This window comes from Ranitomeya variabilis, chromosome 6 (genome assembly GCF_051348905.1).
Source record: "Ranitomeya variabilis isolate aRanVar5 chromosome 6, aRanVar5.hap1, whole genome shotgun sequence".
NCBI lineage: Eukaryota > Metazoa > Chordata > Amphibia > Anura > Dendrobatidae > Ranitomeya > Ranitomeya variabilis.
In genome coordinates, this window is record NC_135237.1 from 117,481,275 (window position 1) to 117,493,454 (window position 12,180).

Here is a 12,180-nt window from a genome sequence, read left to right on the forward strand (position 1 = left end):
CCTGATGTGTTGGGGTAGAGAGTTCCAGAGTATAGGGGAAGCATGGGAGAAGTCTTGGATGCAGTTGTAGGAGGAAGAGATGAGAGAGGAGTAAAGAAGGAGATCATGAGACGATCGAAGGTTCGTAGGTAGGTACTGGGAGACCATGTCACAGATGTATGGAGGAGTCAGGTTGTGCAAGGCTTTGTATGTCATTGTTAGTGTTTTGAACTGTAGCCTCTGGGCAATATGAAGCCAATGAAGGACCTGGCAGAGAGGAGAGGCTGGGTAATAACGGGGAGACAGGTGGATTAGTCGGGCAGCAGAGTTTAGGATGGATTGGAGTGGTGCCAGAGTGCTAGAGGGGAGGCCAGAGAGTAGGAGGTTGCAGTAGTCTAGGCGGGAGATGATAAGGGCATGTACTAGTGTTTTTGTGGTTTCATGGTCAAGGAATGCACGGATCTGAGAAATGCTTTTGAGTTGGAATTGGCAAGAGGAGGCAAGCGCTTGGGTATGTGGCTTGAAAGAGAGGGTAGAGTTAAGGATCACCCTGAAGCAGCGAGCATGCAGGACCGGGGAAAGTGAGCAATCATTGACATTGATGGATAGGTCGGGTAGAGGGGTAGAGTGAGGAGGGGGAAAGATGATGAATTCTGTTTTGTCCATGTTCAGTTTTAGAAAGTGAGCAGAAAAGAAAGATGAAATAGCAGACATTGTGGGATTTTGGTCAGTAAGGAAGTGAGGTCAGGTTCAGATAGGTAGATCTGCGTATCATCAGCATAGACATGATATTGTAGACCATGAGATTCTATGAGCTGTCCAAGGCCGAAGGTGTGATGGAGAAGAGTAGGGGTCCTAGAACTGAGCCTTGGGGAACACCGACAGACAGAGGACGAGATGAGGAGGTGGTGTGGGAGAGGGAGACACTGAATGTCCGGTCTGTTAGGTATGATGAGATCCAGGATAGGGCCAAGTCTGTGATGCCAAGAGATGAGAGAATCTGTAACAGGAGGGAGTGGTCCAGAGTGTGGAAGGCAGAAGACAGGTCCAGGAGGCGGAGGACAGAGTAGTGTCGCTTGCTCTTGGCGGTTAGTAGGTCGTTGGTCACTTTAGTTAGGGCAGTTTCAGTTGTGTGATGTGATCGGAAGCAAGATTGTAACCGGTCAAAGAGGGAGCAGGAGGAAGGGAGGGAGGACAGTTCAAGATGGACATGCTGTTCCAGTAGTTTTGAGGCATAGGGGAGAATGGATATCGGGCGATAGCTGGATACAGAGCATGGGTCGAGGGAGGGTTTTTTGAGGATAGGTGTTATTGATGCATGTTTGAAGGATGAGTGGAAGACACCGTTTGTAAGTGAGAGGTTGAAGAGTTGTGTTAGGATTGGGATGAAGACTTTTGCGAGGTTAGGGATGAGGTGAGACGGGAGCGGGTCAAGCGTGCAAGTGGTGAGATGTGATCTTGACAGAAGGATGGAGAGCTGATCGTCTGTCATGGTGGAGAAGCTGGCTTTGGAACAGGGCTGAGAAGTGAAGAGGAGGGGCATTGGGTGCTGCGGGCCAAAGCTTTGTCTGATGTCATCGATCTTCTGCTTAAAGAAAGAGGCAAAGTCTTCAGCAGAAATGAGAGGAGGGGGAGGAAGTGCTGGGGGACAGAGTAGAGAATTAAAAGTGTTGAAGAGCTGTTTGGGGCTGTGAGTCAGGGAGGATATGAGAGATGAGAAGTAAGCTTGTTTTGCGGCAGTGAGCGTGGACTTGAAGCTGGCGAGGGACTGCTTGTATGCAGTGAAGTGCTCAGCAGAACGAGATCTCTTCCATCTCGCTCGGTGACCCTGAAAGCCTGTCTCAGTTCTTTGGTCAGGCTAGTCAGTCAGGGATGCCTGTTGATTGTACGAGTTTTGCTATGCGTGAGGGGGGCGGCCATATCAAGTGTAGCTGTTATTGTGGTGTTATAACACGTTCATTTTTTTGCTGCTTTTTACTGCAGTTAATAGCTGATCTCTTGGCAGTAAAAAACTGCAAACAAAAAGCAAGTTTTGCTAGCTTTTTTTGCTGCTTTTCTTGCTATGTATTTTTTATGTATCGTTCAGGATCCCTAAGCTCAGCTCTGCTTCCACCATGCAAGCATGAACAATGCAAGGTGTTAGGCCAGCAATGCAATACGTACGTAAATCCATATAACATTTTTGGAAAAAAAGGTCAATTTGATCACTTCATAGAATCATAGAATGGTAGAGTTAGAAGGGACCTCCTGGGTCATCTGGTCCAACCCCCTGCTCGAAGCAGGATTCACTAAAATCATCCCAGACAGATGTCTGTTCAGCCTCTGGTTGAAGACTTCCATGTAAGGAGAACTCACCACCTCTCGTGGCAGCCTGTTCCACTCATTGATCACCTTAACTGTCAAAAGTTTTTTCTAATATCTAATCCAGTGGTCCCCAACCTTTCTGAACTTGAGAGCCACATTCAGCTTAGAGAGAGGGTCGCGAGCCACATTAAGCACTGAGAGAGGGTCGCGAGCCACATCCAGCTCCCACCCCCTTCAAAGTAGTGTCAACCAAAGCCGCCATTACAGGTATAATGATAACCAAAGTTTTTCCACAGAAATGACTCCAGAGCAGTACACTGAGATTTAGGGGTTCCCACAACACCCCCATTCAGTATTCTCCCAACACACTGTCACATCCAGCTTTGAGCACCTCCTCTAACAGGTAGAACAAACCTCCAGCGTACCATACCTAAAACATCTCTAAACCCCTAAGACCAGTAAATGTGCATCCAGATCTGCAATTCTGTGCAGGGCTACTCACAAAATTCACCATTTTGAGATGTGCTTTTCATACCTGTTTGCTAGACCTGGACCTAATGCATCAAGCTGGCAGACAGTCGCGAGCCACAATTCATGGGACCGCGAGCCACACGTGGATCCCGAGCTACAGGTTGGGGAGCCCTGATCTAATCTGTCTCCTCCCATTCAGTTTCATCCCATTGCTTCTAGTCTTTCCTTGTGCAAATGAGAATAAAGATGATCCTTCTACAATGTGACAGCCCATGAGATATTTGTAGACAGCTATTAAGTCTCCTCTCAGTCTTCTTTTCTGCAAGCTAAACATTCCCAAATCCTGTAAACGTTCCTCATAGGACATGGTTTGCAGACCGGTCACCATTCTGGTCGCTCTTCTCTGAACTTGCTCCAGTTTGTTGATGTCTTTTTTTAAATGTGGTGCACTTTATTAAGTGGAAAATGTTTTTTATGTGTGAAAAAATAGTGACTATTCTGAACAAAAAAGTTCATATGAGTTCATGAAAAAATACACAATTGAAAATATAAAAACAGCAGGGGGATTTGAATTGGTCAGGCATAGTTTACCTAAGACATTGACAGTGCATTGAGTAGGTCAGGCATTGATTACTTGAACACATTCGTCAGGCATTTTTAATTTCACACATTGGTTGGCCATTGAGTTGCTGAGATTTTGTTTACTTTTTACACATATGACTAATTTAATTAAACTGTACTAATTCTAGACATTTTTTTTTAAACTTGGCAAAATCTGTAAAACAAATGGGTTTCACATCCTTCTATACCTGCATTTTCCACTAAAAACACTGCAAAAACTGTTGGCAATGTTTTTTGCTGCTTTTTTGCCTTACTACCGTAATTGCTTTCCATGGGTGAAAAAGCGCTACAAAAATAAATTGACATGCTGCAGTTTTCAAAAAAGCAGCAGTTTTCCAGGAAAAAAACAAGCACGTGCATGAGATTTTTGAAATGTCAAATCTTTTGCTGGTGCTGTAAAAAGCTTTTAATTTTAATAAAAAGACACAGCTAAAATGCAATGTGTGAACATAGCCTTACAAGTGGTTTCTCCAAATTCAACGCAAAATGACCCTTTTAATCACTACTGCAGTCTCAGAATTATTCAACCCCTTCATGATACTTTGAACTTAGTAGAGACCCTCTGGCCATTATGACCTGCTGTAAATGTGATGCATAGTCAGACACCAATTTACGACTGCGTTTCTGAGAAATGTTGGCCCATATGCCAAGGGAAACCACCTTCAGAACCCTAATATTCTTGGGCTTGCATGATGCAGCTGCTTTCATGAAAGACCACCAAACAGTTTCCATGGGGTTCAAGTCACATGTCTGCTATGTTCAGTCCAGAAACCTCAAGAACCTCTCCTGAACCAAGATTTTGTGTACTTTAAGGTGTGCTCAAAGGATCATTGTTCTGTCAGAAGATTAAATTATTTCCAAGCTTTAGACTCCTCACAAAAGACATCACATTTTCTCCTTGGATTTCCTGGTACTTGATTGAATCCACCAGATGATCACTTAGTCACCACCATGCTTCATTGTTCTTTTCAGTACATTCTTCCTCTTCCATCCAGACAAACTGCTGATCCACAAGTCTGAAAAGTTTTGTTTCAGTTTTTTCCAATGACGAAAATAATTAAACTTCTTTGAAATATTTATATAGTCTTAGGTATATTACAGCAGATTGTTATGGTATGGTACAGTATGGTTGAGTTAGAAGGGGTGTTTCAGCATTTAACATGCACCTTACTGTGCCATTTGAATCCTCAGCCCCTGTTACCACCAAATCTTACTGCAGGTCTTTTGCAATTACTCAAGGGTTTTTGACCACCTGCCTCCTCAGGAATCTGTTGGTAGCCTGTGATAGCTTCCTTTTTCTCACATTCAGGTAGAGCACTCAGTTTTCCTTTATTTTTAAACAAGTCATCTATACTTTCATCTCTATCTCTAGAAATATTCAATGTCTTTTTTTATCTTTTTGAATCCTTTTCCTTGTGTAAGCAAGGCAATGATCTCTTCTTTTAACTTTCTGGATGATTATCTTGACATCTCAAGAATATTAGGGATTTGGAGGCCATTGCCCATGAGGAATGTGCTAAAAATGCCAGACTGCTATTTTCCTAGGCATCATGTTTGCAGTTGATCAGGACAGCCATGGGGTGCTCTACTAAGTACTAAAGACACTTGTCATAAAGGGGTTGAATAATTCTGAGAACACAGTAGTCATGAGAAGTGACATTTTGTATTGAATTTCAAGAAACCCCTTATTATATTACTTATGTTGAGCTACTTAGATTGCTACACTTTGACTGATTCATTGATGTATTGCATAAAGCAGAAATTTAGAAAATTTGCCAATAAACCAAATTTGCAATTGTGGTTGAATAATTTTGATTGCAATTGTACATAAATCTTGTACACAGATCAAACATGGTATCTGTCAACAGTGTAACAATGAGAACAATGACTGAGCAGGGGCAGGTAAGTTCTGTGACTGACAATTATGGTGGCTCTACAGAGTGCATATTTAGGGCTATGTGGCTAGCACCCATAGGCAGCTCTGTGGTTGGCATTAGTAATTAATGATGATGTCTGTAAAGCCCTGTGGAAATTAATGGCTCTATATAAGTGAGTAAACTAAATAAATAAAATAAGGTGATGGTGGCAAACACTCACTTGAGTGGTTTTATAGCTCATAGTCAAACGATTTTTCATTGGGGCACTTGTGGTGATACAGTCTTACTTGAGTCATTTGTAAGCTCACTCACTGCAACTTATTAGCATACAATTTCAACTATGGATTTCTGTCAAACAGCAAAGTGGATTTGTACAAGAAAGGTAGGGAATCAATCAGCATTAAAGACTCTTTATATAGGTGTCAAGAGTTTAGGGTATAAAATCCTCCCATCTCATCCAAACAAATGTTGAGTCAAGTGTTCATGAGTTTTCTATGAGGAGAGCAAGATAAGCTACTGTCATTATGGTCCAATCGTTACAATCTGTCATGAATGCTGACAGAACTGGAAATTCTCTTCTTGACATTTAGGAAGAGTGAATGCTTATTACCCAGATTCTTCATTGGCTTGTACATGGAATATACCATGACTGATGGTTTCAGTAACTACTTTATGATGAACATTATGGTCAGGTCAATTTAGGAAGTACTTGGAGAACACTTTTCTTTCAGTAGGTATGTAAATTACAATGTTAAATCTTTTTAGTGGATTGCTTGGAAAGCAATAAGGTTCCTATAAATTTACAGTTCTGAAGAAGCATCTGGCAACTCTGTAAAAGCTGAAAATTATTTATTAAATATGTTGCACTGCCAACTCTTGTAATACACTTATTAAATAATTTTCAGCCTGCAAAAAGGTTGCCAGATGCTTCATCCAACATGCCAAATTATAATCCCATAACACTTCAATAAAAAAGATGTAGGAATACATATAGTTCAACTAAAAATGTTGTACTGCAGTTTGAAGTGTGACTTGTACATACATTACAATAATTTATCGGCAGCAACTTCTAAAAACCACATTGCTGTAAAAGTTATTTACTTGGAATGTACTGTATAATCTCTTGAAATTGATAAGGTATTATAGATAATTCCCAATTACCAGCTACCTATAATCATCAGAGGTCATAAAGATTACCCTGATATTTGGTGTCTGCTTGCAGTAGAGCATTAATATATCATTATGAATTCTAATTATTATGAATTTCATTACATAGACTTTAGATTTTTCCCATAGGCATCAACTGTGTGGTAGACATTATATATAAAGTATATTGAGTTGTATGATGTCTAGGAGAGAAGTGATAGCAAGATCCAACCATAATTTAAAGTTAAAGACTAAATATAAGTTTTTATAAATTTTTGTTCTCCTAATTGCATGCAGATTGGTGGGGGTCCTGGTCTTGAGACCCCACCATTCGCTAAAGAATCCATTAGGTACGCAGCTAAGTAGACAGGAGCGCACAGCTCCGGCGTGAGCTCGCACTCAGAGAAGAGTCCGAAAACAATACAAATCATAGATTTTCTACTAAATACAAAAATTGCATGCAGATTGGTGGGAGTTTGGGTCTTGAGAACCCCACCATTCTCTTAAAGAACCCGTTACGCGCGCAGCTCAGTAGACGGAGCGCACAGCTCCAGATTGAGCACGCACAGAGGAGAGTATGAATTCAAGTCATAGATTTTCTGCTAAATACAAAAACATCATAAGTTATTCTTGAGTAATTGGATGCAGTCCCAGGATATAGACCCCCACCGAACTGTGTATAATAACAAGGACAAAAAATATCAAAAAACGTATCAAAGATTTTAGTTACACGTTAAGGTTCAGGTTATAGAGTTACTGGACATACAAGGATCTTTATTTTTGGCAATACTGTTAGTGCATGCTGCTTTGACTTGAACCTTTACAAAAGGATTTCTGAAAAAAATTTCAAATCATACTGTCACATTTTTTAAGCAAGACGTGATCAGCTGCAGTGATATTTTCTATGCAAGAATAGTATTACACGGAGGTCATTTATACAGTATAGACGGTGTGAGAAAGTGAGAGGAATCATATGCGAGGGTCATTATGTTTCCTTCAGAATGTGCTTAGAAGCTTACTGAACTGCTGGAGTGCATGGCAATCAAATTAAAAGTAGGGGATAAGGTTCGGTTATCATCAAAAAATATAAAGCTGAAAATACCATCGGCAAAGTTGAGTCCTAAATTAATTGGCCCTTGCGAAATTCTGGAGCTCGTTAATCGGGTTGCCTTCAGATTAAAATTTCCTTAGTTTCTTTGTGTCCCTAATGTGTTCCACAGATCCATGTTAAAAGAGTTTGTCTCTTTGGTGTTGTCGGTCTTATCCCCATGTCCTCCAGTTTCTGTTGATGGAGGTTTAGAGGACAATCATGGATTCTCAAATGGTTCGAAATTCCCTCCAATATCTTGTCCATTGGAAGGCAAGCCGACCCGAGGTGAGATCCTGTGTTCCCGCTTGTTCTATCGTTTATTCAAGGCCTTCCATCTTAGGATTTCTGAGAAACCTGGGGGAGTATTGTCAGGATTCCTCCACTAAATGTGCCTTGAACGCAGTGAGTGACAGCTTAGTTGTCCTATATATTGCAGGGGCATGCTGAGCTGTCAGCATTTTGATAGCCAGCTCAGTCATCAAATCTAGTGCAGGTCAATGCTGAGCGGTCGGTATTTTTATTGACAGCTCAGACATCAAATCTGAGACTGGGAGGTGCTAAGCTTCCTTCAGGTGTTCCCTGTTCTAACGGATTACCTAGCTACTGTACTTAGCTAAGCTGTCAGCCACAGATCTCTGCCAATCATGGGATATGCTTGGTGCTGCGTGCTTGCGTTGTATTTCTGTGCTCTGTTGATCTATTGCTGCCTGATCTTGAACCTTGTTCTGATCTTAAATTTGCCTAGTCCCTTTGCTCTGATCAGCTATCTTCCACTGGTATGCTTGACTCTATCTATCCCAACTCACCTCCTCTCCAACCTCATCAGTGTGCTTATCCCTGCCAAAACCCATCTTTCAACCAAACATTAAACTCTGGTGCCTTACTTTCTGCTTTCAAACATGCAACAATCATACCTAAACTGAGAAGCCATCTCATGATTCAATCTCTACATTCAGCTATCGCCTCATATCATTACTATCGTTCACCTCCAAACTCCAAATACCCATCCACAATGAACTTTCCTATCACCTTTTATTCAACAAACTTCAGAAACCTACAAACTGACTTCTCTCCCCAGCACTCCACTGAAACTACCCTAACCAAAGTTACCAACGACCTACTAACTGTCAAAGCGAACACAAAATATTCCATAAACCTCCTTCTAGACCTGTCCTCTACCTTTAATACAGTTGATCACGCCCTCCTACTACAGATTCTCTCTCACCTTGGCATGAAAGGCCTTGTCCTCTTTTGGATATCCTCATACCTCACATTTAGTTCTTCTGATTTTCATACTACCTCCTCATCCGGCCCTCTGTCTATTGGTGTCCCTCAAGGCCCTGTCTAGGGATCCCTACTCTTCTCAATCTATAACTAAAAGGAAAGGTAATTTTAATGCACATTTTTATATTCAATCAATTGTTCTTAATTTATATGAGCTTTTAAGTGATGACGTGTTATAAATGTCACCTCTGACCCATTTATAAGGGAGGAGGTGATTGCTTATCTGTTAGCCCTGAGGAAGGAGTAGATTCTATTATAAGATACATTGTAATGAATTGGAAGTTATTTTATAATTGCCGTCTGGACTAACCTTTGTCAGCGGGAGCACCCAGGATCAACCGCATTCTTCCCTCCTTTACTTGTTATATCCTCTTTGCATTTGGTGTGAGTTCAGCGGCCGGAGCAGCAGCCACCATTGGATTATACATCACTGCCACGCACAACCTGTTAATGTGAGCAACCAACCCTCCAACTCACCCTCACATGTTACACAGGGAGCACCTCTTGTTTTTTTTTATCAGTCTATACCTTTGACGTCAGACAGTTCAAAGCCACATGGCCTCCAGTGCTATTTATACGCTGATGACACTAAAATCTAACTCTCTGGCCCAGATGTCAAAGTTTCATTGTGATGCTCGCTGCACGATCTGTCCGTCTTTTCCTTCTTAGAAAGTTATGATATATGTAATACTTGGCGGAGATATTTACAGTCTTATTCAGGTGATCAGTTATATAACATCGGTTGTCCATGACAAGTTTAACCCTGCTCTCAGCTCCAGTATCTAGAGGCTGTTTATCACCAGTGATACTGCTTTTGGTTTCTGTCTTAGTCCAATGTTTCACCCTATGAAAACTGTAAAAGCTGCACAGATTAGGTGTTTTTTTCTTTCTTATGCTACAACAATGCTTCATGCATCTATTACCATACCATATTCCTAGTTTGTGAAATCGCGATTCATAAACTATGCCAACCTTTTTACAATTCATTAAGTGCTTTATTCATAAACTCTTCTAGTGAATAGCTCTCTCTGCATCTAACTACCCTGGTCAATACAGTGTGGCTTCCCTATGTCCCTTGAAAAATGCCTTACAAAAATGCAGGTAAATATTCCTATGTTCACATCTCTTACCAAGGCTGATGCAAGAGGTGATTTCCACAGTAAACTGTCATGTGTTTACTTGAGAAAATTGTTAGTTCTCTCCGAGACTGGTTGATATGAAATCTTCTATATACTGCTCATATAGAAAAAGAGACTATCTTTCTCCCCTATATCTTTACAGCATACCCTTAGAAGCAACACAGAGGCCATTAAATAAGAGTAGTGACAAGTGTAGCTGTGACTCCAGCACTGAGTAAGATATGTTACCTACTAAAACTAGAAGCAGTATGTCAATGTGTGTCCTGTTATGAACTGGTGGTTTAGGAGCAACATGGGACGAGCTCTGGAGGAGGTGGTACCTGTACTAACCGCAGTTCCTGAGCTTATCACAACACTAGAAGTAGCCGTGGGATGTTCCTGCAGCGCCCCAGAGTCCTGGTCGTTGCAGTAACGTCGCTCTGCCGCTAAGGGGAGTGATGTTACGTCTGATTGCACTACAGGAGTTCACCTGATCAGGTAACACTCACATTACACTTCACACTCCGGCCACCAGGGGGAGTGGTTCTATCTAATAGGCCACTCCTCACACTCTGGTAAAACTGGGGGTTGGACAGGAAGACAGGGAGAAGTAGCTGGGGAGAGCTAGTGAGAGGACCTGTCAGGGAGGGGATCCTGGCAGACTCCTAAGAATAGCACAAACCAGTGAGCTACGGGGATACAGCAAAGAAGTGATAGAACCAGAAGGAGTCGTGCTGTAAGATCGGGGCAACATCCTTCTGAGGGGCCACAGTCGGTGGCCGGAACGCCGAGCAAGTAAGAGACTACAAGCATTACTTCAAACCACGGCAGGACAGCCAATTATAGGTTGGCTGTCTCACTAAAACACCTAAGCAGACAACGGAGGCAGCTGTGGGAGAGGGGTGACTCTAGAGCCCCGGAAGAACTCCAGGCCTACCCCGTCATACGGGTGCGTCCTAGCCATATCATCTGGGGGACGGAGAGAACGAGCATCAGAGACAGACAGAAGCAGTTGTGAGGACTATCCCGGGGTGCTCAGCAGGGAAGGACTACAACACACAGGCGCTAGAAGGTAGACGCTGATTCCCACCTGTGAAGGGGACTCCTGATGTGCCTTTGGACCGGCCGGTCTCAGACAGCCCGGTTAACAGTGCCCTGGATTGGACACCTGAAGCCTTCAGTAAAGAGGTAAAGAGACTGCAACCTGGTGTCCTCGTTATTTACTGCACCGCACCACCACCATCATCCACATTATTTAATGTACGCCCCTCAGCAGGGTCACGGACCGGGCCTAGCCACCGTGACAACCCCAGAGCAGAGACTCAGAGGCCCGGTACCGGGTACCCCTCGGCCCTGCGGCAGTGGGGGCGCTACAACTTGGCGTCACGAACAGGATCTACTTAAGCCTGAAGAATCAGGTCATGTGTGCCTTGGAACTGTGATTTACTGTGCTTGGAACTACTGTGACTTATTGCAAGGACTGTGTATTGTCATTTACCGCCAAAATTCGCCATTGCCGCGCATGGAAGGAGGAGCCTTAGCTTCGTGGGCGGAACCGGCCAAAAGAAGCGCGGAACGGAAAAGTGCGGTAAGGCGCCAATCCCGGAAGAGGAACTCCGACCTCCAGCAGGTTAGTGGGAGGAAGGGACAGCCATGTCCGAGTCGGGAGGAGAGGAGGTGGCGGCCGCAGCCGTGGACGCAGGGGCACCTCCGGCCCCGCAGCGGGCGAAGCTGCGGTCCTAATACCACCACTGGCAGCCCCGGAGCCCATTGCCCCCATCAGCCAGTCGGACATCGCCGCTACCGCAAAGGCTATAATGCCCTTCTCTATGCCATACCTGCCCGGGGCGGCCTGGCTGCCACGATACTCCGGGGATTCACATACATTCACTGACTTTAAAGAAGGGATCTGCAGCCTGCTTGAGTTCTATCCCCTGACAGAGCCTCAGAAGGTTCATCTGATAACAAACCAACTCTTTGGGGCGGCTCTGAGAGAAATGAAATCCTGGCCCGCCGCGGATAAGGGAACTGCACAGCAGGTTTTTGCAAAGCTTAAAGCCACCTTTGATACCCGCACTGCTACCGAAATTAAACTGACTTTCTATGGGTGCAAGCAGAGGCCGCAGTATAGCTTACGGGATTATGCCCTTAATCTTCAGGAGGCGATGCGGGCCATTAAGCAGAGTGACCCTGACAGCATGCAGGATGAGGATAAGCTCCTGTGCAGCCACCAAAGGGGTCAACTGCACTTCCTGGCCATGCAAAATCCAGACTTGACTTTTGCGCAATT

At 43.4% G+C, this 12,180-nt stretch overlaps 1 protein-coding gene across 5 annotated transcripts in view; it reads right to left on the reverse strand.

The window, feature by feature from the left end:
* NEK10 (NIMA related kinase 10) overlaps window positions 1–12,180 on the reverse strand; it is a 407,343-nt gene that overhangs the window by 133,647 nt on the left and 261,516 nt on the right. The window lies entirely within an intron of this gene.